Source organism: Ascaphus truei, unplaced genomic scaffold (assembly GCF_040206685.1).
Source record: "Ascaphus truei isolate aAscTru1 unplaced genomic scaffold, aAscTru1.hap1 HAP1_SCAFFOLD_692, whole genome shotgun sequence".
Taxonomy (NCBI): domain Eukaryota; kingdom Metazoa; phylum Chordata; class Amphibia; order Anura; family Ascaphidae; genus Ascaphus; species Ascaphus truei.
The window spans coordinates 174,553-196,090 of record NW_027457026.1 but is presented as its reverse complement, the minus strand read 5'-3'; the positions used below and the strand labels follow the sequence as shown (position 1 = coordinate 196,090).

The window sequence follows — 21,538 nt, the reverse complement described above, 5'->3', positions numbered from 1 at the left end:
GACACAGACAGACAGACACAGACAGACAGACACAGACAGACAGAGACAGACAGACACAGACAGACAGACAGACACAGACAGACAGACACAGACAGACAGACACAGACAGACAGACACAGACAGACAGACAGACACAGACAGACAGACACAGACAGACAGACACAGACAGACACAGACAGACAGACAGACACAGACAGACACAGACAGACAGACAGACACAGACAGACAGACACAGACAGACAGACAGACACAGACAGACAGACACAGACAGACAGACAGACACAGACAGACAGACACAGACAGACAGACACAGACAGACAGACACAGACAGACAGACACAGACAGACAGACACAGACAGACAGACACAGACAGACAGACACAGACAGACAGACACAGACAGACAGACACAGACAGACAGACACAGACAGACAGACACAGACACAGACAGACAGACACAGACACAGACAGACAGACACAGACAGACACAGACAGACACAGACAGACACAGACAGACAGACACAGACAGACAGACACAGACAGACAGACACAGACAGACACAGACAGACACAGACAGACACAGACAGACAGAGACAGACAGAGAGACAGAGACAGACAGAGACAGACAGAGACAGACAGACACAGACAGACACAGACAGACAGACACAGACAGACACAGACAGACAGACACAGACAGACACAGACAGACAGACACAGACAGACACAGACAGACACAGACAGACAGACACAGACAGACACAGACAGACAGACACAGACAGACAGACACAGACAGACACAGACAGACACAGACAGACAGACACAGACAGACACAGACAGACACAGACACAGACAGACACAGACAGACACAGACAGACACAGACAGACAGACAGACACAGACAGACAGACACAGACAGACACAGACAGACAGACACAGACAGACAGACACACAGACAGACACAGACAGACAGACACAGACAGACAGACACAGACAGACACACACACACAGACACACACACACAGACACACACAGACACACACAGACACACACAGACAGACACAGACAGACACAGACAGACACAGACAGACACAGACAGACACAGACAGACACAGACAGACACAGACAGACACAGACAGACACAGACAGACAGACACAGACAGACAGACACAGACAGACAGACACAGACAGACACAGACAGACACAGACAGACAGACACAGACAGACAGACACAGACAGACACAGACAGACACAGACAGACACAGACAGACACAGACAGACACAGACAGACACAGACAGACACAGACAGACACAGACAGACACAGACAGACAGACACAGACAGACACAGACAGACAGACACAGACAGACAGACACAGACAGACAGACACAGACAGACAGACACAGACAGACAGACACAGACAGACACAGACAGACAGACACAGACAGACAGACACACAGACAGACACAGACAGACAGACACAGACAGACAGACACAGACAGACACACACAGACAGACACACACAGACACACACAGACACACACAGACACACACAGACAGACACAGACAGACACACACAGACAGACACAGACAGACACACACAGACACACACAGACACACACACACAGACACACACACACAGACAGACACACACAGACAGACACACACACACAGACAGACACACACAGACAGACAGACAGACAGACACACACAGACAGACACACACAGACAGACAGACAGACACACACAGACAGACACACACAGACAGACTTTATCATTCATTTACACACATTCCATTATTTAGACACTTTTTCACAGATGTTTACTTATTCGTCCTCACAAGCATGCAAATATTAATTCAAGTACTCAAAGACAGACATACAATAATTTACACAAAATCACTTGTTTACTTATCCACCAACTCACAAACACATGGACACAGCATTTACTCATAAGCACTCATCCACTCACTCATGATTTTTCAGTTGCTCTCTCACTCATATGCATTCATTCACTTAAACATACATTTAGTCCTCAGTTGTTCATTTATTGAATCCCAGGCTATCTTTTAGTTTTGGCAATCTTTTTGCATTCCAATCAAAGTTGGGAAACAAGAAAATTGCGAAAACTAAAACATAACATCTGTGATATAATGAAAGCAACAGACCCATCGATGATTTTTTTTTTTTTTTTTTTTTTTAGTATTCAAAATAAAAAAGCACTTCAGTGGTTCTCAAACTATGTGGTGTTGATAGTACATAAAAAAATGGTAAATTTGAACAGTTGTAATTCACCTCAGTATACTGTAGTTCTAAATGCTACTTGACAAACAAAACAAATACTATATAACCTGAACAGTCTATGGTTGGCCAGTAATATTAGTTAAATGGATGACATTGGTTAACTAGCAGACAACAGATAGGGAGGATGGCATGGGGAGTGCATTAGACTTCAGTATTTTGACTTCTTTCCTCATTGTCTTTTAGTGACATCACTAACGCTCGAGGGATGGACAAAATAGAAAATGGTCCAGGTAAAAAGATAAATACTAACTGTTTTAAATCATAGACGCGACAGCTCTAGCTTCCATGGTTAATCAGCTTGGCAAGGGCTATGGGCATCTGGTCTTTTACCCCTGCTTTAGGCGAGCTACACTACCGACCAACTTTATTCTTACATGGCTAGCTCCGCGAATTTCAGAGTATCCCGGTTATCTGCGGTTTTGTGTCGTTTTCTCCCGGGGTATATAGCGTTATATCGCGGCTGTGATTTAAGCATTTTATTCCCGCTGGCTGCAATACTGCAATGCCGTGTAAAAATGCATGGGGGCGTTTGCGAGCTATTGTCTTTGAAGCCGAGAAATTCATGTATTGTAATGCAGTATATAATGTATATATACAGTATTTACTGTATAACAACAACCCCTATAACCCCTAAAATACACATACAGTACTGTATATGCACATCAATGATACTATAGGCCGTCCCCTGGCGAGATGTGTTTGCAGCAGAGAGAGAACCGCTGCTCTCTCTGAGCAAACATCGGCACATTAAAAATTATTTAAAATACATTTTTATTCATAGTGTACATGTGCAGGGGGTCTCCGGAGCTGAACCGCGTTGGTTTCAGGTCCGGGGACACCCAGCTCCCCGAGATACAGCCCCCTTTATGAGGTGCTGGTATCCCTCTGCATTTAAAGGTCCCGATCACGTGACCGCGGCATGTAAACAAAGCAGAGGGATACCGGCACCCCCTAAAGGGGCCTGTATCTTGGGGAGCAGGGGGTCCCCGGACTTAAAACAAAAACGTTTCTGCTCCGGAGACCCTCTGCACATGTACAGTATAAATAAAACACATATATAAATAAACACTCGTTCCTTACCTTAGCGGCTATGTGCTATGGTAACGAAGCAGCATTTCTGTATTTTAATAATATTGTACAGTGAGCAGGGGGTTCCCTGAGCCAGAAATTAATGCTCAGGGGACCCCCCTGCTCCTGCACAATATTATTAAAAATACAGAAATGCTGCTTCATTACCATAGCGGATAGCCGCTAAGGCAATGAAGGGGTTAACCCACCGTGCCCGCTTTATTGTGGGTAGCGGGGGTGGGTGAAGGGGGTATTTGGCCCTTGGTGTGAGTTTAGGACTTGCGGGGGGGTTGCAGGTGCACTTAACCCCTTCACAGCCGTAGCAGTTAATACCGCTATGGTTATGAAGGGGTTAACCCCTCCCGCTACCCCCCGCAAGCCCTAAACAAGCACCATTGGGGCTAATACCTCCTTCACCCACCCCCGCTACCCACAATAAAAAAAACTCACACACAGCAGCCGCCCAAAAAATAAAAAAATAAATCTAAATAAATAAATAAATGAATATAAATAAATACATTTAAAATACATTTTTATTCATAGTGTAGATGTGCAGGGGGTCTCCGGAGCTGAACCGCATTGGTTTCAGGTCCGGGGACCCCCTGCTCCCCGAGATACAGGCCCCTTTATGAATTCATGAATTTATGCCATCTGGCGCACACGCGAAGCATTGCAGCCTAGTAAATCCTGAACCATTATCAATTAACACGTCAGCCGGGTATGCGCCTGGCGGGGAAGGCAAAAGGAGCCCGGCATGCTCCGGGTGAACAGTGTGGCATTCCAGGAACATGCCAGGTACAAGCCGGTGATTACTAAGAATAAAGTCTGCCGCAGCAGTATGCAACTAGCACTTACTTAGACTTTCTCCCATCCCACTAGAGTTGCCACATTTGTTTTTAAATAAGAGACGACCAGATGCCAAAATCCAATTGGCAATTTTTATTTCAATCCAGACATTTTCTATATATTTTCATGACAAAAACATAGTGTTTCTCTCCCCCCACTCCCCCTCCTCCCCCATCTCATTCTCACCCTTCCTCTGTCCATCTCACAGCCCCCCTCCTCATCACAGCCCCCTTTCTCCTCCTCATATCATCCCATCCTCCTCCCTAGCCCTCCTTTTCCTCTCAGTCCCTGGACTCCTCCTCAAAGCTCTCCTTCACCTCTCAGCCCCCGGCCTCCTCCTCAGAGCCCCCCTTAAACTCTCTGCCTCCCTCCCTCACTGAAACCTGTATCGCTTACCTGTAAAGTGAAACCCATTGGGAGGAGAAGAATGGCAGCCACGGGAGGAGAAGGCTGGCAGCAGAAGGCGGTTTGAAGAGGAGGACCTTGGCAGAGGAAGCAGAATGCAGTGGCCAATTGCAACTTCTGGGTCATACTGCTGGGGTGGGCTCCATTACTGCCCTCTGCGGCCACCGCAGTCCTCTGCAACCGCTTTCTTCCACTACACCGCAGTCATCACCGCCATCCTTCTCCTCCTGTCGCTGCCAGCCGGCCTTCATCCCTGAATTGTCCCATTACCCCTGACATATGGGACAATTATGCATTCTGACAGACCTTTCAGGGGCAATTGATTGAAATAAGAAACAATCCCGTATATATATATATGGAACATCTGGCAACCCTACATCTCTCATCAATAAGGAAAAATAACACTAGATGGGTTTCAATGTTTAATATATTAAAAAAGAAAGATATACAAAGAATTCCCAGTTTGCGAAGAAATTTTTTTCACAATTTTAAACAAAATTAGAAAATTCAATAAATGTGTTACATACATGGTCTGGAAAAACTCACAAAGTTTCACAGATTTTCCTGAAGTTACGCATACCCATTTGCAAAAGTCCCCCAAATTCAATTACCTTTACAATAACGTGCTGACTCCCTTCTGACCTATCTTTAACCCCTCAACAGTAATTTGGTTGACCAATTTTAATTAATAAATAAGATAGCGGCGTTATCCTATTTTTATGCTAAAGTTTGCTGATTTTAAGACTGCATCACATTCTTGAATGTGTATATGTTTTTAACACATCTCTAATTAGAGTTTTATGTTATTTTAATTAATACATTTTTCCTGTAAATTCACCTTATTTTACATAATGTAAAACAAATATATAATCACCACGCTTCTCCATATAAGGAGCATGCAGCTAGTGAAGGAATTGGCCATACAAATGTGCAAAACAGAGAGAGAATCCCAGCGCTTCTCCCTTTGGGATAGCAATCAATGGGGAATATCTCTCCCTCTTCCTCTCTCTCTCCCTCTTCCTCTCTCTCTCTCCCTCTTCCTCTCTCTCTCTCCCTCTTCCTCTCTCTCTCTCTCTCTCTCTCTCTCTCTCTTCCTCTCTCTCTCTCTCTTCCTCTCTATCTCTCTTCCTCTCTCTTCCTCTCTCTTCCTCTCTCTCTCTCTTCCTCTCTCTCCTCTTCCCAATCGCAGATAGGGTCCCCATAGGTGTTCTGGGGTCTGGCTAGGTGTTTCTGTGTGGTGCATACCTGTTGGCAACAGGAAGGCCTGAGTCTCCCACGATGACATTGGGGATAACAGGAACAGGAACAGGTTACTGGTGTGGATGCCTTCGTTCTGGTTCAATGGTGCAGCGCCTCCATCTATAGTAAGCCCCAGGAATGCGGGGTGGAATCCTTACCACAGAGATTCCCCACAGGGATGAGAGATTCCAGTCTCAGACAAGGATTATCTTTAAAAGCAGCAGTCTCTATATTCTCCAAGGCAGCAGCAGCAGCAGCAGCAGCCGACAGGTACAGTGATGCACAGTCCACTAACTGTTCTCCCTTGTGATGGTCCTGCCTCCACTCTGGACTCTACGGGCATCAAGAGTGGGGCTAGCTCTTCCCTCACCCCCTAAGCAGGGTGAGAGGTACTTAGTCCACCTCACTAACTATAGTTAGATCAGCTCTACTCATGAGTTGATCACTCTTCTGCTTCCATCACTATCTCTCTAACACTCTACTCCTCACTCTACACTCTAAATAGGAAGTGACACTGCTTTATGTAACCTCCGATAGGTATCGCCCCTGCATCTCTTGATTGGACACAGGGTCACATGACCTACATTCACTTTCACAACCCAGTGTCATAAGCGGGGGTAACCCATGTCAACTCCTGGCAAACTGCCCTTAGCAGAGTTTACACACAGGAGGAGGATAGAACTATAGCCCCATTTCTTACCAGGGCTACACTCTCTCTCAGGTGGAATCCAATGGACCCCACTTGGACCTAATTTGCTGGACCATCCTGCAGGTGAACAATCTGTGAACATACAAAACATAATTAATCAATATTGTGTACACTAGACTGTAACACCCATGATGGTGACATAACACAATGGGAACCTCCCAACATGGAGAACCCTAACTCAATAGTAATGACGGGGATCAGGCTTCTTCACTTCCCGCCCATTGTGATCCACAATTTTTACAAAGACGGGTTGTACAGGCCCATTCTCCAGTCTGTACAGGATGTTATGCATAAATATATTCCTGTCTGTACTCCAAGCCTTTATCACAGAACATATTTTATCCTCCCTTATGTAAGTAGTGTTACCAAACTTAATCTTCAAGTGTTCAAGGACTGCATCTCTGAGCCAGGTATCTCTCTGGTCCTCGATCTCCTGCATTATTGGCTCTGGCACGTATGGAAACTCATATCCATGAGATTGCCGGTATCTCGCCGCAATGGCTCTGTCTGCCCTACTTAATTTAGTAAGTTTCCGGTTCCCAGCCTTTCCTGGCAGTACCCAGAACTGTGGCTCCTCAGGCGCAACATCATCGTACAGAATAGATGAGCCTTTGGGGGTAATCACCTTTTGCATAATTTCTCGCCACTTGTTATCTAACTCGTCAGCAACCTCCTGTGGAGAATAAGTGCCTACGTCCCACCAGTGATCTACAATATCTTTCTTTATTAACACAAATCTTGTGCGGTCCATCCACTCATGATACCCTGTGAATAACGGTGCCCACCATTTATCTTGGTGCTCATATGAGGATGACACACTCATACCTTCCTCAGACTCTGCTCTGGAAGATACACCGGATGTCGCTGCCTCTTTAGAGTGCGAGCCTTTACGCCTCCCTCTCATGACATTCTTATAGATCGTGGGGTTCATCTTAGGTGGTTTGGGACTTACGGGACCCACTTTTGCAGTAGACTGGGACCCTCGGGCCCTACCTCTAGGAACAGGATTAAACACAGTGGGGTTAGGTACATGTACAACACTTGACAATGGTATCTCCCCATCAGAACCCTCATCACTTGTTACCCAATCCTGCCAATCAGTTGAAAACTTGGGCATCTTATCCAGCTTACTCCCACTAGGACCCAGTGGCATGACACGTGACGGGGCAGGGGCAGTGGCCGGGGCAATGGCGCTAGGAGCGGTGACCATGGGATCAACAAAGTCCATTACAGTGTCTCTGAGTCAGGCGATGCCATGACCTGTAGGTAATTTCTTACTGTCTCTTTTGGCAGCACTTCTGGCTCCTCGCTTGGCTACTTGGGCATTAACTGGTTGAACTCAGCTTCCAGCCCAGCTCTCCTTATGGAAGCAATCAAAACTTCCGGGCCTCTGCGCCAGTCTGACCCGGAAGTGACGTCATTACTGGTCGCCGCGGAATCTCCATCCGCTCCTTGGTCTCGCACCGGAAGTGCGTCGAGGACCGGAAGGAGCGGTGGTGGACCATCAGGGTCGCGGACGGGCAGGTAGGCCTCAAAGCCTTCTCTCTCCACAGGTTCCTCCTTCACCTGGCGGGAATAAGGGGGTGGTGGTGTCCTCTTACCGCTCTGCTGTCTTGCGATGCTCTGCTCTGCGGTTCCTCCGGAGCCATCTCTCATCCCATCTCCGCCGCACTGGGAGTCGCCACGGGCAGTGGGACTTCTACGCGGTTCAGGCTGCACCAGCGCTCGCCGTCGGGGGGGTCTCCGGACTCGTCTGCTCCATCTCAGGGGTAAGTAGGACGTCTTCTTTACAGCTGGGGTGGTCCGCCGGCCGGCGCATCACCACCAATGACAGGCTGTCTCTCTCATCAGATGAGGACTGCAATGGCTCCTCCGCTGGGGAATCACCTCGAGTCCTTGCGGCACCGCAAGTGGGTATGGGTACGAAATGGGCCCATTCCGGTACCTCCACTCTCTTCCTGTGCTCTCTTCCGTCGGGACATCTATTGGTGGCTGGTCCTGGGTCCCTACCGCAGGGGTGACATATGGGACCCGGGCAGCCTTCGCATCCACCTCCTCTACCTCGATCAGTGTCGCTGGAGAGGCATCTCACGGGGTCTTTATTGTAGGGCATGGCTCGATAGGCCAGAGGTTGAACGTGCCACACTGTTTGCACCATGCCGTTGTACTTGGGGCCGGTCCGGGTGACCTGCATTGGATGCACAAGCACCGCAGATATTCTCGGCCATCAACCTCCACAACCAGGAAGCCTCCTGGAAGCTGATAAGTGGTTACGCTTAGGTCAGCCATCTTTTGCGCGGGGGTTGATTTGCTCAGCTTGTGTGTTTTGCACTTAGCTCCTTCTCCAGTCAAACTGAAGTGAAGTTCTTCAGCCTCACTTCCTGTCCATCCTTCCGCTGGGGAGGACAGTTTGGATTGGTTCTTGGTGTGCCCCCTCCCTCTGGTGAAAACAAGAGGAGGGGCACTCTCTCTCTTTGTGTGACGTGGCTTTGTCCGTTGGCCAGTCACTGCACAGGTGGGTGTGGCTTCGGCTTTTGCGCCGCTCCCTTCTTTTGGCTGGGGATCTGGGTTTGACGCCAAACCCCTGCACATCTCTCGCCACATTTCTCTTACAGCCTGTCGTGCGCAATCTAGGCTTGGCGGGAGTCGCCATTTTTGGATCGGCTGCAACCCGTGTTGCAGTGAATGACACAGTTGTTGCCATTTTAACCTCCTCCATGCCCCGTAGAGCACATGTGTCTCTCGTCGCCATCTTTATTGAGTCCTCTAAACCCACGATAGCGCTACTCTCAGTGTCTATGGTGTAACTCGTTCCTAGACACTTACTATACTTAATGGTGCTCTAACCAATGAATATAACGCATGGCATACCCCAGGCTAAGCAGAACTCTGTCCTTGTACACTGCACTCGCTGACGGTTCATTACAAGCACTCTGTGGTGTGTTTTCTGGATACTGGCTAGTGTACTTGGCATTCCTAGGTACTGGGTGTCAACCTACTTTTGGCGACTCATAGTGCAGACCCTATGCTGAAGTCCCTGACCTTGTTAACAGGCTACCCCCACAGGAATATTTTAATAACTAGTGATATACCGCTCACCATAGTAATATGTATTACTCTATAATATCAGCTAGTGCAAAGGGGATAAGGATGACAAACATACACATATAAGGAGACAAGAGGTGCTCCTAAAAAGATCCCTATTTACTGCACAGCAAAGCCAAAAATAATCCACAGGTATAGTAACCCACTACAATAGTAGTATAGGCTATAAGGCTACTGTGACAGGGTAAATAAAAGCCAGCAGTTATATGGCTGGAAAACCTATGTCTAGTCTGCAGTGCAGCACTGACTAGGTTAACTTCAGCTGGGAACCTCAGGACAATTAGTTGGATCCCAGCTGACTAATCAATGTGTTAAAACCAAGGCTGTAGACACATGGAGCCTGGCTGTTGAGGAGAGAGGATTAAGCTGCTAAAGAGATTCCTGTAACAAGGTCTGAGTAGCAAGGTAGTTGAATTGTGAACTGCCTGTCCCCTGCATAGGAAAAGGGTAACTGCCTGATTTATAGACTGTCTGCTAAAGAGAAACTGTTTTGTTTGGTTTGCGGAAGAAAAAGCCATTTTTGTTTGTTGCTGATGAAAAGCTATTTTTGTTTTGTGTGCTGTATATCTTATAAGGCTAAATAAATAAGCCTTGCCAAGAAACCTGCGTGTGTAGTTGCATCTACCCTGCAACATATGGTGTCAAGAAGTGAGATTTTGAAAGGCCCCTGCAGTTAAAGGGCCATACATACACACAAGAATTAAAAAAATGGAAGAATTTTTTAAAGAGTTTTTGTGCGAGCAGACCAGACAGCAGGGACAGATAATGCAGGAGCAGGCCCGACTGCAAGCAGAGAGAGATGAAAGACTTTTGCAGCAGCAAACCCAGCTCCTAACCCAGCAGCCGGCAGCACAAGAGGAGCGAATGGCCAAGCTGCTGACCCAATTCCAGGGGTCTGCCAGTCCAGAATTTGCAAGCAGACCCCCGATACTCCTGAGGAAAATTGCTCCGAACGAGGATCCAGAGGCTTTGTTACTGACTTTTGAAAGAGTTGCCGAAGCTCAGGGCTGGGCTACAGATCACTGGGCAACTGCTTTGGCCCCGCTCCTCATAGGAGAAGCCCAGGCCTCATATCAGGGTCTCCCAGCAGATCAGGCAATGGACTACCGCCAAGTAAAAGCCGCCATACTGGATCGCTTAGGTCTGACCCCAGAGACCTACCGGCAGCAGTTCCGGAACATGAAGTACACCGCTAAGAAGAGACCTCGGTCCTCGCTCAGCGATTATTGGACTTGTGAACATGCTGGATACAACCCGAGGAGTGCACTAAGGAGGCAATTCTGGAGCAGGTGGTTTTGGAACAATTTCTACAAATAATACCCCCTTCCGCACGCTCGTGGGTAAAACGCCACACTGCTGAAACCCTAGCTTTGGCGGTCCGACTTGTGGAGAACTTCCTTGGGGCTGAGCAGCAGACGAGTGTCCTGGACCCGACTCCACCGGCACTTGCGGACGCCCAAAGAGGGAGGTCGGATCAATCGGGAACCTACGGCCCGTCACAGAACCGCCAAGTCCAACGGAAGGAGCAGTTTTTCCAGCAAGAACGGAGTCCAAATGCTGGTCCCCGCAGAGACCCTCATCTCCTTCCGGATGTCGGCTCGTCGCGAAATGAGAGGAACTTCCGAGGACGTCACCCACAGGACCCACCAGATGCCTGGTCTCTAGTAACCGGTCCAGCGGAGCGCTATCCACAGCCCCCTCCTGCGAGGGAACCCTCTCCATGTTCCGCCTGCGGAGAACAAAGCCACCGGTATGTGGACTGTCCACTGATGGATTGTTCATTCAGCAGAACCGTCGCCTCGGGGGAAAATTACAAGCCCTGGCTACTTCCAGCCCTGATTGGGGGAAAAAACGTCCAGGCCCTTGTAGATTCGGGCTCTGGGAAACCTCTGGTCCTCCAGGAACTGTTACCGCCCAACATGTGTTCTTTTGACTCCCCATGGAGCATAGAATGTATACACGGCGATGTAAAAGGCTATCTGACAGCCAATATCCGGCTACATGTAAAAGGTCAGGAGGCTTACCTCGAAGTAGGAGTCGCTTCTTGGCTCCCTGTCCCCGTTGTGCTCGGTCGGGACTGGCCTTTCTTTTCGGACCTAATGGCCCGAGTCTTTCACGAGGAGCCTCCTTCTAGGGCTCAGAAGAACCCTGGAAAACTGTTACCCTTCTCGGCAGACCTTTTTCCCAGTAGACACCGTGTTCAAAAGACTCGGAAGCAAAGACGCTTGGACAAACAGGACTGGTTGCAGAAATCTGGGTCTCAAGGTGACCATTCTAGTAATCAGAGTTCACAAGTGATGGCTGGGGATGACCAAAGGGAGGGGGATATGGGCCCTGGAGATTTACCAGACCTGTACCTCCCTGACTTTCGCCAGAAGCAAAGGGAAGACCCAGTCCTTGCTAGACAGTATGACAAGGTGGTGAAAATTGATGAACAGATTTTAGATGCACAGGGGTTGATAGTATTCCCCCATTTTGAGCTATCAAAGGATATCCTATATAGGGTGAATAGGCAGACACAAACAGGGGAGGTCACCAGACAGATATTGGTTCCCAAGGCGTTTGTTAAATCTGTGTTCACTCTAGCCCATACTGTCCCTTGGGGTGGTCACCTGGGCAGGGATAAGACATTGGACCGTATTTCATCACGATTTTATTGGCCAGGGATGCATAGTGATATTGCTAAGCTATGTGCGGCATGTCCGGAGTGCCAGCTAACTAGTCCAAAAGGACAAAAACCAGCCCCGTTGGTTCCTCTACCCTTGGTGTCAGTTCCCTTTGAGAGGATTGGGGTAGACTTGGTAGGACTTCTAAAACCTTCTGCGAAAGGACACAGGTTTATCCTTGTAATAGTTGATTATGCGACAAGATATCCTGAGGCGTTCCCCCTGAGAACAGCAACGGCGAAGCAAGTAGCCAACAAGTTGTTGGAACTGTTCTCACGGGTTGGACTTCCCCAGGTTATGTTGACAGACCAAGGTACAAATTTCATGGCTAAACTGATGCAGGATGTCTTAAAGTTACTAGAGGTCAAATCTGTTCGGACATCGGTCTACCATCCACAGACTGACGGATTGGTGGAAAGATTTAACCGAACTCTAAAGGGGATGCTGAGGAAATTTGTAGATTCAGAGAAGAGAGCCTGGGATGAACTTCTCCCTTTTCTGCTGTTTGCAGTGCGGGAAGTTCCCCAGGCCTCCACGGGATTCACTTCATTTGAATTGCTCTATGGCCGCCAACCCCGGGGTATCCTAGACCTCCTAAAGGAGTCCTGGGAGGAACAGCGGTTCCCTTCTAAGAATACCCTGCAATATGTACTAGACCTTAGGAAGCACCTAGATGTGGTCGGCTATTTTGCCAGAGAGAATCTTAGATCAGCCCAGGACAGTCAGGAGAGACATTACAATCAGAATGCTCGCATGAGTGTTTCACCCAGGAGACCAGGTGATGTTATTGTTACCCAGTTGCGAGAGTAAACTCCTGGCCAAATGGCAGGGCCCATTCGAAGTACTCCGCCGTACGGGTGATGTGGATTACGAGATCGCTCAACCAGGGTCCAGGAAGGGTAAACAAATTTACCATGTGAACTTGCGGAAACCCATGAAAATGCAGCGGTCTCTATTCATCCACCCGGTGGAGGAGGAAATGGACTTGGGTCCTCAGCCTCCACGGGAGAACATCGTGAGTGACGATAAAATCCCAATGGGTAAACAGTTGTCCTCTGAAAAAAAAGGGGACTTGTTAACCATAATTACACAATTCCAGGATGTTTTTTCTGACTTACCAGGACAAACTAACTTAATTTCCCATGCAATCGAGACAGCACCTCGGGTAAAAGTACGTTCCCATCCTTATAGGTTGCCTGAAAGTCATAGGGCTCTGGTAGAGAAGGAGGTACAAGAAATGATACACTTAGGATTGATTGAGGAATCATGCAGTGAGTGGTGTAGTCCACTAATTATGGTCTCTAAACCCGATGGGAATGTAAGATTTTGTGTGGACCTCCGAAAGGTCAATGCGGTATCCAAGTTTGACACATATCCGATGCCAAGGGTGGACGAATTAATTGACGCCCTTGGTAACGCGGAATATATATCCACGTTGGACTTGACAAAAGGATACTGGCAAATACCCATAGAGGAAAAGTCCAAATGCAAAACAGCCTTTGCCACTCCCATGGGTTTATACCAGTTTGTGACAATGCCATTTGGACTGCATGGAGCCCCAGCCACATTTCAGAGACTCATGGATAAGGTACTGAGGCCCCATAGGACTTATGCCGCAGCCTTCCTAGATGACATTGTCATTTATAGTAAACACTGGCGGGCCCATCTAAATAGGCTGAAAGCGGTCCTCAAATCTCTAAGAGAGGCAGGGCTCACAGCCAACCCTAAGAAATGTGCCTTGGGAAAAGCGGAAACCAAATACTTAGGGTATGCAGTGGGAGGTGGAAAAGTAAGGCCACTAGCCGACAAGGTAGCTGCCCTGAAAGAAGTTCCGACCCCCCAAACAAAAACACAGGTACGCTCTCTGCTGGGTTTAGCAGGGTACTACCGGCGGTTCATCCCCAACTATTCGGAAGTGGCAGCCCCTTTAACGGACCTCACAAAAAAGTGTGCCCCTACACAAGTGGTGTGGTCAAGGGATTGTCAGAGAGACTTTGAGGACATAAAAAGGTATCTATCAGAGGGTCCCATCCTTAGAAGCTCAGACTTACACAGCCCTTTTATAGTGCAAACAGATGCATCAGAGATAGGGCTAGGGGCAGTGTTGTCACAACAGTTTGAGGGAGTTGAACATCCTATCCTTTTACTGAGTAGGAAATTGTTCTCAGCAGATGCACAATACAGGGGACAGGAATAAGGGTATGTGCAATGATGAGTGAAATGTGCACGTTAAAAACCTTTATTTGAGTCTTAACTCAATGTTAAAATACGAACGCTAAATACCAAAATGAGTGAGACTCATATGAGCCAAAAAAGCGCAGCGAAAGTAAAATATATATATACCAGGTCTCACGTATAGAGTGTGGGCTAGTACCCCTGATGATATGTGCAGGGTACAGCTAGGTGGTATCAGAACCCCATTGGAATCTGTGAGAGTAGTGTTCAAACACAGGCACTACCACTGGTGGCCATATATATACAGGTTCTTGGTAGTGGTGAGTATGGTAATAATCTCAGTCACACGGTATACACAGGTAGGTACACCAGGTGGGTGTACATATAATATACACGGTGGAGTATGACAGGTAGGTATACCAGCTTCTGTGCTCACACAGGAGTAGACCATTCAAGTTAGGAGCTCAAAGTGGTCGTGGATGTTATAATATATATCGGTCACGCAGTGTGCGCATGTAAGTACACCAAATATATGTTTCTGCAGTATGCACAGATGGGCACGTCAGGTGAATGTTTAACCCTCTGTGTTCTCACTGGGACAAACCATAGTCCCCAATAATTAGGGTGGGTCTGTTCAGCAGATTGCTGCTGTGTTGCCTGTGTAGTGCTGCAAAGTCTAAGTGCTGCAGCAATAGTAAGAGCACTCACACATACTCACTAACTACTACCTTGTTGCAGATGTCATAGAGGGTGCATCTGAAACAAAAAAAAATACCGTTGATCCAATGGGTGGAAAAAAATAATAATAAAAAATTGTAGTACACAAGTAGTGTCTACATACACTCAGAACCATAAAAACGTGAGAAGCTGGTCACATAAAAACGGCAGAGATTGTTGTAGTGCTCAGTGGCTGTGCATACATAGGCTAATGCTCCGTTGCTCAATAGACACACTCTCTCTTCTCGTGTAAATCAGTTAGAGGTATAGTACTTCATGCTAGCTCTCTGTGAGGGAGTTAGTTTGGTGCAGGACGCGCTCCGATCACGAGCGTTGGTCCCGCCCCTTGATGTAATGACGTCACTGCTGTCAAGGGGGCGGGACCAACGCTCGTGATCGGAGCGCAACTATGGTTTGTCCCAGTGAGAACACAGAGGGTTAAACATTTACCTGACGTGCCCATCTGTGCATACTGCGGAAACATATATTTGGTGTACTTACCTGCGCACACTGCATGACCGATATATATTATAACATCCACGACCACTTTGAGCTCCTAACTTGAATGGTCTACTCCTGTGTGAGCACAGAAGCTGGTATACTTACCTGTCATACTCCACCGTGTATATTATATGTACACCCACCTGGTGTACCTACCTGTGTATACCGTGTGACTGAGATTATTACCATACTCACCACTACCAAGAACCTGTATATATATGGCCACCAGTGGTAGTGCCTGTGTTTGAACACTACTCTCACAGATTCCAATGGGGTTCTGATACCACCTAGCTGTACCCTGCACATATCATCAGGGGTACTAGCCCACACTCTATACGTGAGACCTGGTATATATATATTTTACTTTCGCTGCGCTTTTTTGGCTCATATGAGTCTCACTCATTTTGGTATTTAGCGTTCGTATTTTAACATTGAGTTAAGACTCAAATAAAGGTTTTTAACGTGCACATTTCACTCATCATTGCACATACCCTTATTCCTGTCCCCTGTATATAGTGCATCTGCTGAGTGCTCTCCATTGGGGTTCTATTCTACCCACATTATCAGTTTATCACTCACCCCAGATAGCAGCACCACAGAGAATATATATTTAGCAGTTGCGAGGGTCCTCTTTCCCTTCCCCTCCCCCCGTTTTACCCTAGTGTTTACCTAGGAAATTGTTCCCAAGGGAAAAAAAACTACTCAGTGATTGAGAAAGAGTGCCTCGCAGTAAAGTGGGCAATCGAGGCTTTGAGGCATTACCTGGTAGGAGTCCATTTTACTTTGGTGACGGAACATGCTCCACTGAAGTGGTTAAATAGCATGAAGGATTCCAATGCTAGATTAACTAGGTGGTATATGGCCCTCCAACCCTTCTCATTTGAGATTCAGCATAGGCCGGGAAAAGAGAACGCAAATGCTGACTTCTTTTCTAGAGAAGGGGTGGATGGTCGGGCTTCAGCCGTGTGTAGCCCCAGCCACACACTAACAGGGGAGGAATGTGACAGGGTAAATAAAAGCCACCAGTTATATGCCTGGAAAACCTATGTCTAGTCTGCAGTGCAGCACTGACTAGGTTAACTTCAGCTGGGAACCTCAGGACAATTAGTTGGATCCCAGCTGCCTAATCAAAATGTGTTAAAACCCAGGCTGTAGACACACGGAGCCTGGCTGTTGAGGAGAGAGGATTAAGCTGCTAAAGAGATTCCTGTAACAAGGTCTGAGTAGCAAGGTAGTTGAATTGTGAACTGACTGTCCCCTGCATAGGAAAAGGGTAACGGCCTGATTTATAAACTGTCTGCTAAAGAGAAACTGTTTTGTTTGGTTTGCGGAAGAAAAAGCCATTTTTGTTTGTTGCTGATGAAAAGCTATTTTTGTTTTGTGTGCTGTATATCTTATAAAGCTAAATAAATAAGCCTTGTCAAGAAACCCGCGTGTATAGTTGCATGTACCCTGCAACAGGTATAATTAAGTAACCGCTCCCAACACTGTGGGAGGACAGTTACCACTAAAATGTGTTATTGCATCAATTTTTGATTAATATTAAACAATTTATTATTTTTGCCTTTGGGCATTTTAGTGGTAACTGTCCTCCCACAGTGTTGGGAGCGGTTACTTAATTGTACCCTTATAGCCTATACTACTATTCTAGTGGGTAACTATACCTGTGGATTATTTTCGGCTTTGCTGTGCAGTAAATAGGGATCTTTTTAGGAGCACCTCTTGTCTCCTTATATGTGTATGTTTGTACACCCCACAGGAATCCTACACTATCTGCCTCAAGGCGACTAGAACAGCTATAGCCTCTTTATCCAAATTTACATCACCCTCCTAGGGCACCTAGGGTGTACTGTGTGAGAGGACGGTCTCTCCTGACTACCCCTAGTCTGCAAAAATGTTCTTCCTTCTGCAGCACTTGCTCTGAAAGTGTACCTACATCTTTCTGCTTCGCTGAAAACCTGTCCTGTTGCTCTCAGCAATCTCAGCAGCGCCTCCAAATCTAGCCCCTCTTCTCCCTCCCAATCACAGATAGGGTCCCTAAGGTGTTCTGGGGTCTGGCTAGGTGTCTCTGTGTGGTGCATGCCTGCAGCAGGAGGGCCTGAGTCTCCCACGATGACATGGGGGATAACAGGAACAGGTTACTGGGGTGGATGCTTTGGTTCTGATTCAGTGGTGCAGCGCCTCCATCTATAGTAAGCCCCAGGAATGCGGGGTGGAATCCTTACCACAGAGATTCCCCACAGGGATGAGAGATTCCAGTCTCAGACAAGGATTATCTTTAAAAGCAGCAGTCTCTTTATTCTCCAAGGCAGCAGCAGCAGCAGCAGCAGCAGCAGCCGACAGGTACAGTGATGCACAGTCCACTAACTGTTCCCCCTTGTGATGGTCCTGCCTCCACTCTGGACCCTACGGCATCCTGAGTGGGGCTATCTCTTCCATCACCCACTAACCAGGGTGACAGGTACTTGGTCCACCTCACTAACTATAGTTAGATCAGCTCTACTCATGAGTTGATCACTCTTCTGCTTCCATCACTATCTCTCTAACACTCTACTCCTCACTCTACACTCTAAATAGGAAGTGACACTGCTTTATGTAACCTCCAGTAGGCACTGCCCTTGCATCTCTTGATTGGACGCAGGGTCATGTGACCTACCTCACTTACACAACCCAGTGTCATAAGCGGGGGTAACCCATGTCAACTCCTGGCAATCTGCCCTTAGCAGAGTTTACACACAGGAGTAGGATAGAACTATAGCCCCATTCTTACCAGGGCTATAATATATATATATATATATATATATATATATATATATATATATATATATATATATATATATATATATATATATATATATATATATATATATATATATAATTGCTATCCCAAAGGGAGAAGCGCAGGGATTCTCTTTCTGTTTTGCACATTTGTATGACCAATTCCTTCACTAGCTGCATGCTCCTTATATGGAGAAGCGCGGTGATTATATATTTGTTTTACATTATTTGTTGGGCTGATTTTAATCCTTAGCAGCACGCTCCTAGAGGGCAACACTACTATGGTGTAATTAATATATTTAGCCAATCCCCTGCAACTGCTTATTGAGCAGTTTGTGGGAGGCCAGCCCCTCCTTCTAGGTATATAATCTCCCAGCAAGGTCCCATTATTTCACTTCACTTGCAGACATGTGAGTATCTGTACTGGTATATACCAGTTTTTAACTGCACTAGGTAATATAAGCATATACTTGGATATTTTAACCCCTTCTGGGCTTATTTCACATAACACTTGTAGGCATTTAGCTTAGGGACCTGCTATAGAGACTTACGTTGACGTGGTTAGCAGGCTTGGCATTATTTTATCAAAGGATGTAAACCAAAAGTCTTCTTTTATCTTATAGGTATTTACAAATATATATATATATATATTCTCTATCCCATTGATTGCTATCCTAAAGGGAGAAGCGCAGGGATTCTCTTTCTATTTTACATAATGTAACGTTATTGCAGCACTTTTTTATGTTTTATGGTACCTGTTTAATCCTTCTAAAAAAAGTTTTGAGACACATAAATATGGATTACTCAAACTGTATAGCATTGTGTCATTTTTTTCCTCTGAAAACTGTATCACTTGCTGCACGAGACATTAATAGGGAGTACAATTATAACTTTCTATGGAAGAAATGGCAACCATTTTTTAATACTAAAATCTAAAAATGGCAATCTGGTGTTTCTGTAGTTCTGCATCATAAAAATAAAGGTAAGAACAAAGCATAATAGTGCATAGGGAGAAGGAGTGGCTCAATGAGTAAAGGCACTGACACTGTAAACAATGACACAAACTTTGAATCAAGGAAGGAAACCTAGATGCATTCCTGGTTGCAGATCCTTGTGAGGTTACTTACCCTTCCTGTGCCTCAGGAACCAAAAACATAGATTGGAAACTCATCTGGACAAGGACTTCGTGTGTAAAAATTCTTATTTGCTAAGTAGTGCGCACTACACTGTAATTGTCCCATTGGGAGAAAAGCGCTATATGAAATAATTTTTTTATTATTACTTAAAGGTGGCACGAAGACAAGAGCAGAGTAAAAAATAATTTAACTATAGAGTGAGTGACATATTTCAGCATACATATGTGATTTAATACATTAAAGCATCTTTAGCACAGCATAGTACTATTTAGACCTACTGTAGATTTACTAAAGGTCAATGTTGATGGAATCGCAGCAATATTGTTCTGGAAATCAACTGTATATACTAAGAATGATGTATTTATTCATTGCTTTAGAATATATTTAATCTAATTTGCAGTACTGTCATTAAAGTTAACGCTCTTGCATATGTAATTAGGCTATACATGCTCATTTGCATGCTAATTACAGATCCTGGTTTTAAATTTAGCCCAAACTTATTGCTGGATTAAAAGAAGAGTTATAGCTGTGTTATTTGGGTTAAACTTTTCGTAAATAATGCAGTAAATGTAACACAATTTTTAGATGAATAACACATGGTGATATCAATCACGAAGTTCACTAAATCTATGCCATAGTGTGATAGAGTAAATTTATTTTATATGTCAGTCTTGTTAAAAACCAAACAAAAAAAATAGACGGGTTTGTTGCAATCTCTTTTTAAATGTGTAAAATCCGAACCATGGCATATTGTTCTGAACATTGAATTTTCTTTCTAATTCATTTTCCCTAGAAGAAATTTGAGAGATCAAGCTCAATCGTAGTCTGCCAGCATTTCCTTTCTGAACTGAGCGATCCCAAAGAAAGATGTCTCCTTCATGCTGCACAAATGTACTTGGCTTCTAAATTGCATATCTAATAACAATTCTATGCTGATCATGTTCACTTGGTTGCTTCTATCCTAATGGTGTATTATCTTTACGTATTAATAAAACTGCCCACTGCATTTTCTTGCATACAATTTAAAACATTTTTATTGATTGATTAATTTTGCATAATTTCATTATTTTATATTCATGTATGTACAATGGTATAATATTATAACATACCATGTAGTAATGCTGGTATGTGCAAACTTTTACCCCCGCGCCCCCTTTCTACGCTCTCCCGCTGCTCACCCTCCCACCTTACCTTTTCTCCGGTGTCAAATGACACCGCGTGGACACGTGATGTCACGTTGCCATGACAATGCAACATCACCCCGCGGCGTCATTTGATGCTTCATTTCGATGGCGGCGCGTCACCAGAGACAAGGGAGGGGAAGTTAGAGGCCTCACGCGATCCCCCAGCAATAAATTTTAAATTCCTTGGGGAAGAGCGTAGGGCCTCTGTAACCACCGCGCCCTCCTCCCCACTCCCCTCCCCTAGAAAATCTCACGCCACACAGTTTGTGCACTCCTGTACTAATGTAGTGATAAGGGAGAACATTTATTTAAGTTGAGAGTTCTGGCCTTACTTCCCCTGTCTCTGAAATCAAAGCTTAAATGATGAAGGTCAATCCAAAGTAAAGTGCCAGAGAAGGAGGCGAGGAAAATATTTTCTAAAACTGTAATACCGGCAGGTAAGGTTCCTGTGAGGCTAGTAGTTATAGGTATTAATGAAGGAGGAGTATGTTGAGATCACTACAATTGTAGGTTTTGACCTAACAATTACATTTAAATGAGTTTATTTATTAAGGGCAATGTTTTAGAATCATCAAAAATTAAGAGTCTGAAGAGTTCAATGGTCTAATGATAAAATTTAATTTTTATTAAATCGATTAAAAATCTAATTGTATACCATATGATGGACACATATAAAAAAAATAAGGTGTGATAAAAAAAGTATAATAAAAACC

The 21,538-nt window shown here is 45.7% G+C and overlaps 1 long non-coding RNA gene across 1 annotated transcript; it reads left to right on the top strand.

Annotated features, from left to right (window-relative positions):
- Positions 1-2,231: 2,231 nt before the first annotated feature.
- LOC142485980 (uncharacterized) lies at positions 2,232-20,669 on the top strand. Its single transcript, XR_012798753.1, has 2 exons — positions 2,232-2,526; positions 20,435-20,669. It is a non-coding gene; the product is annotated as an uncharacterized LOC142485980 (long non-coding RNA).
- Positions 20,670-21,538: the final 869 nt, after the last annotated feature.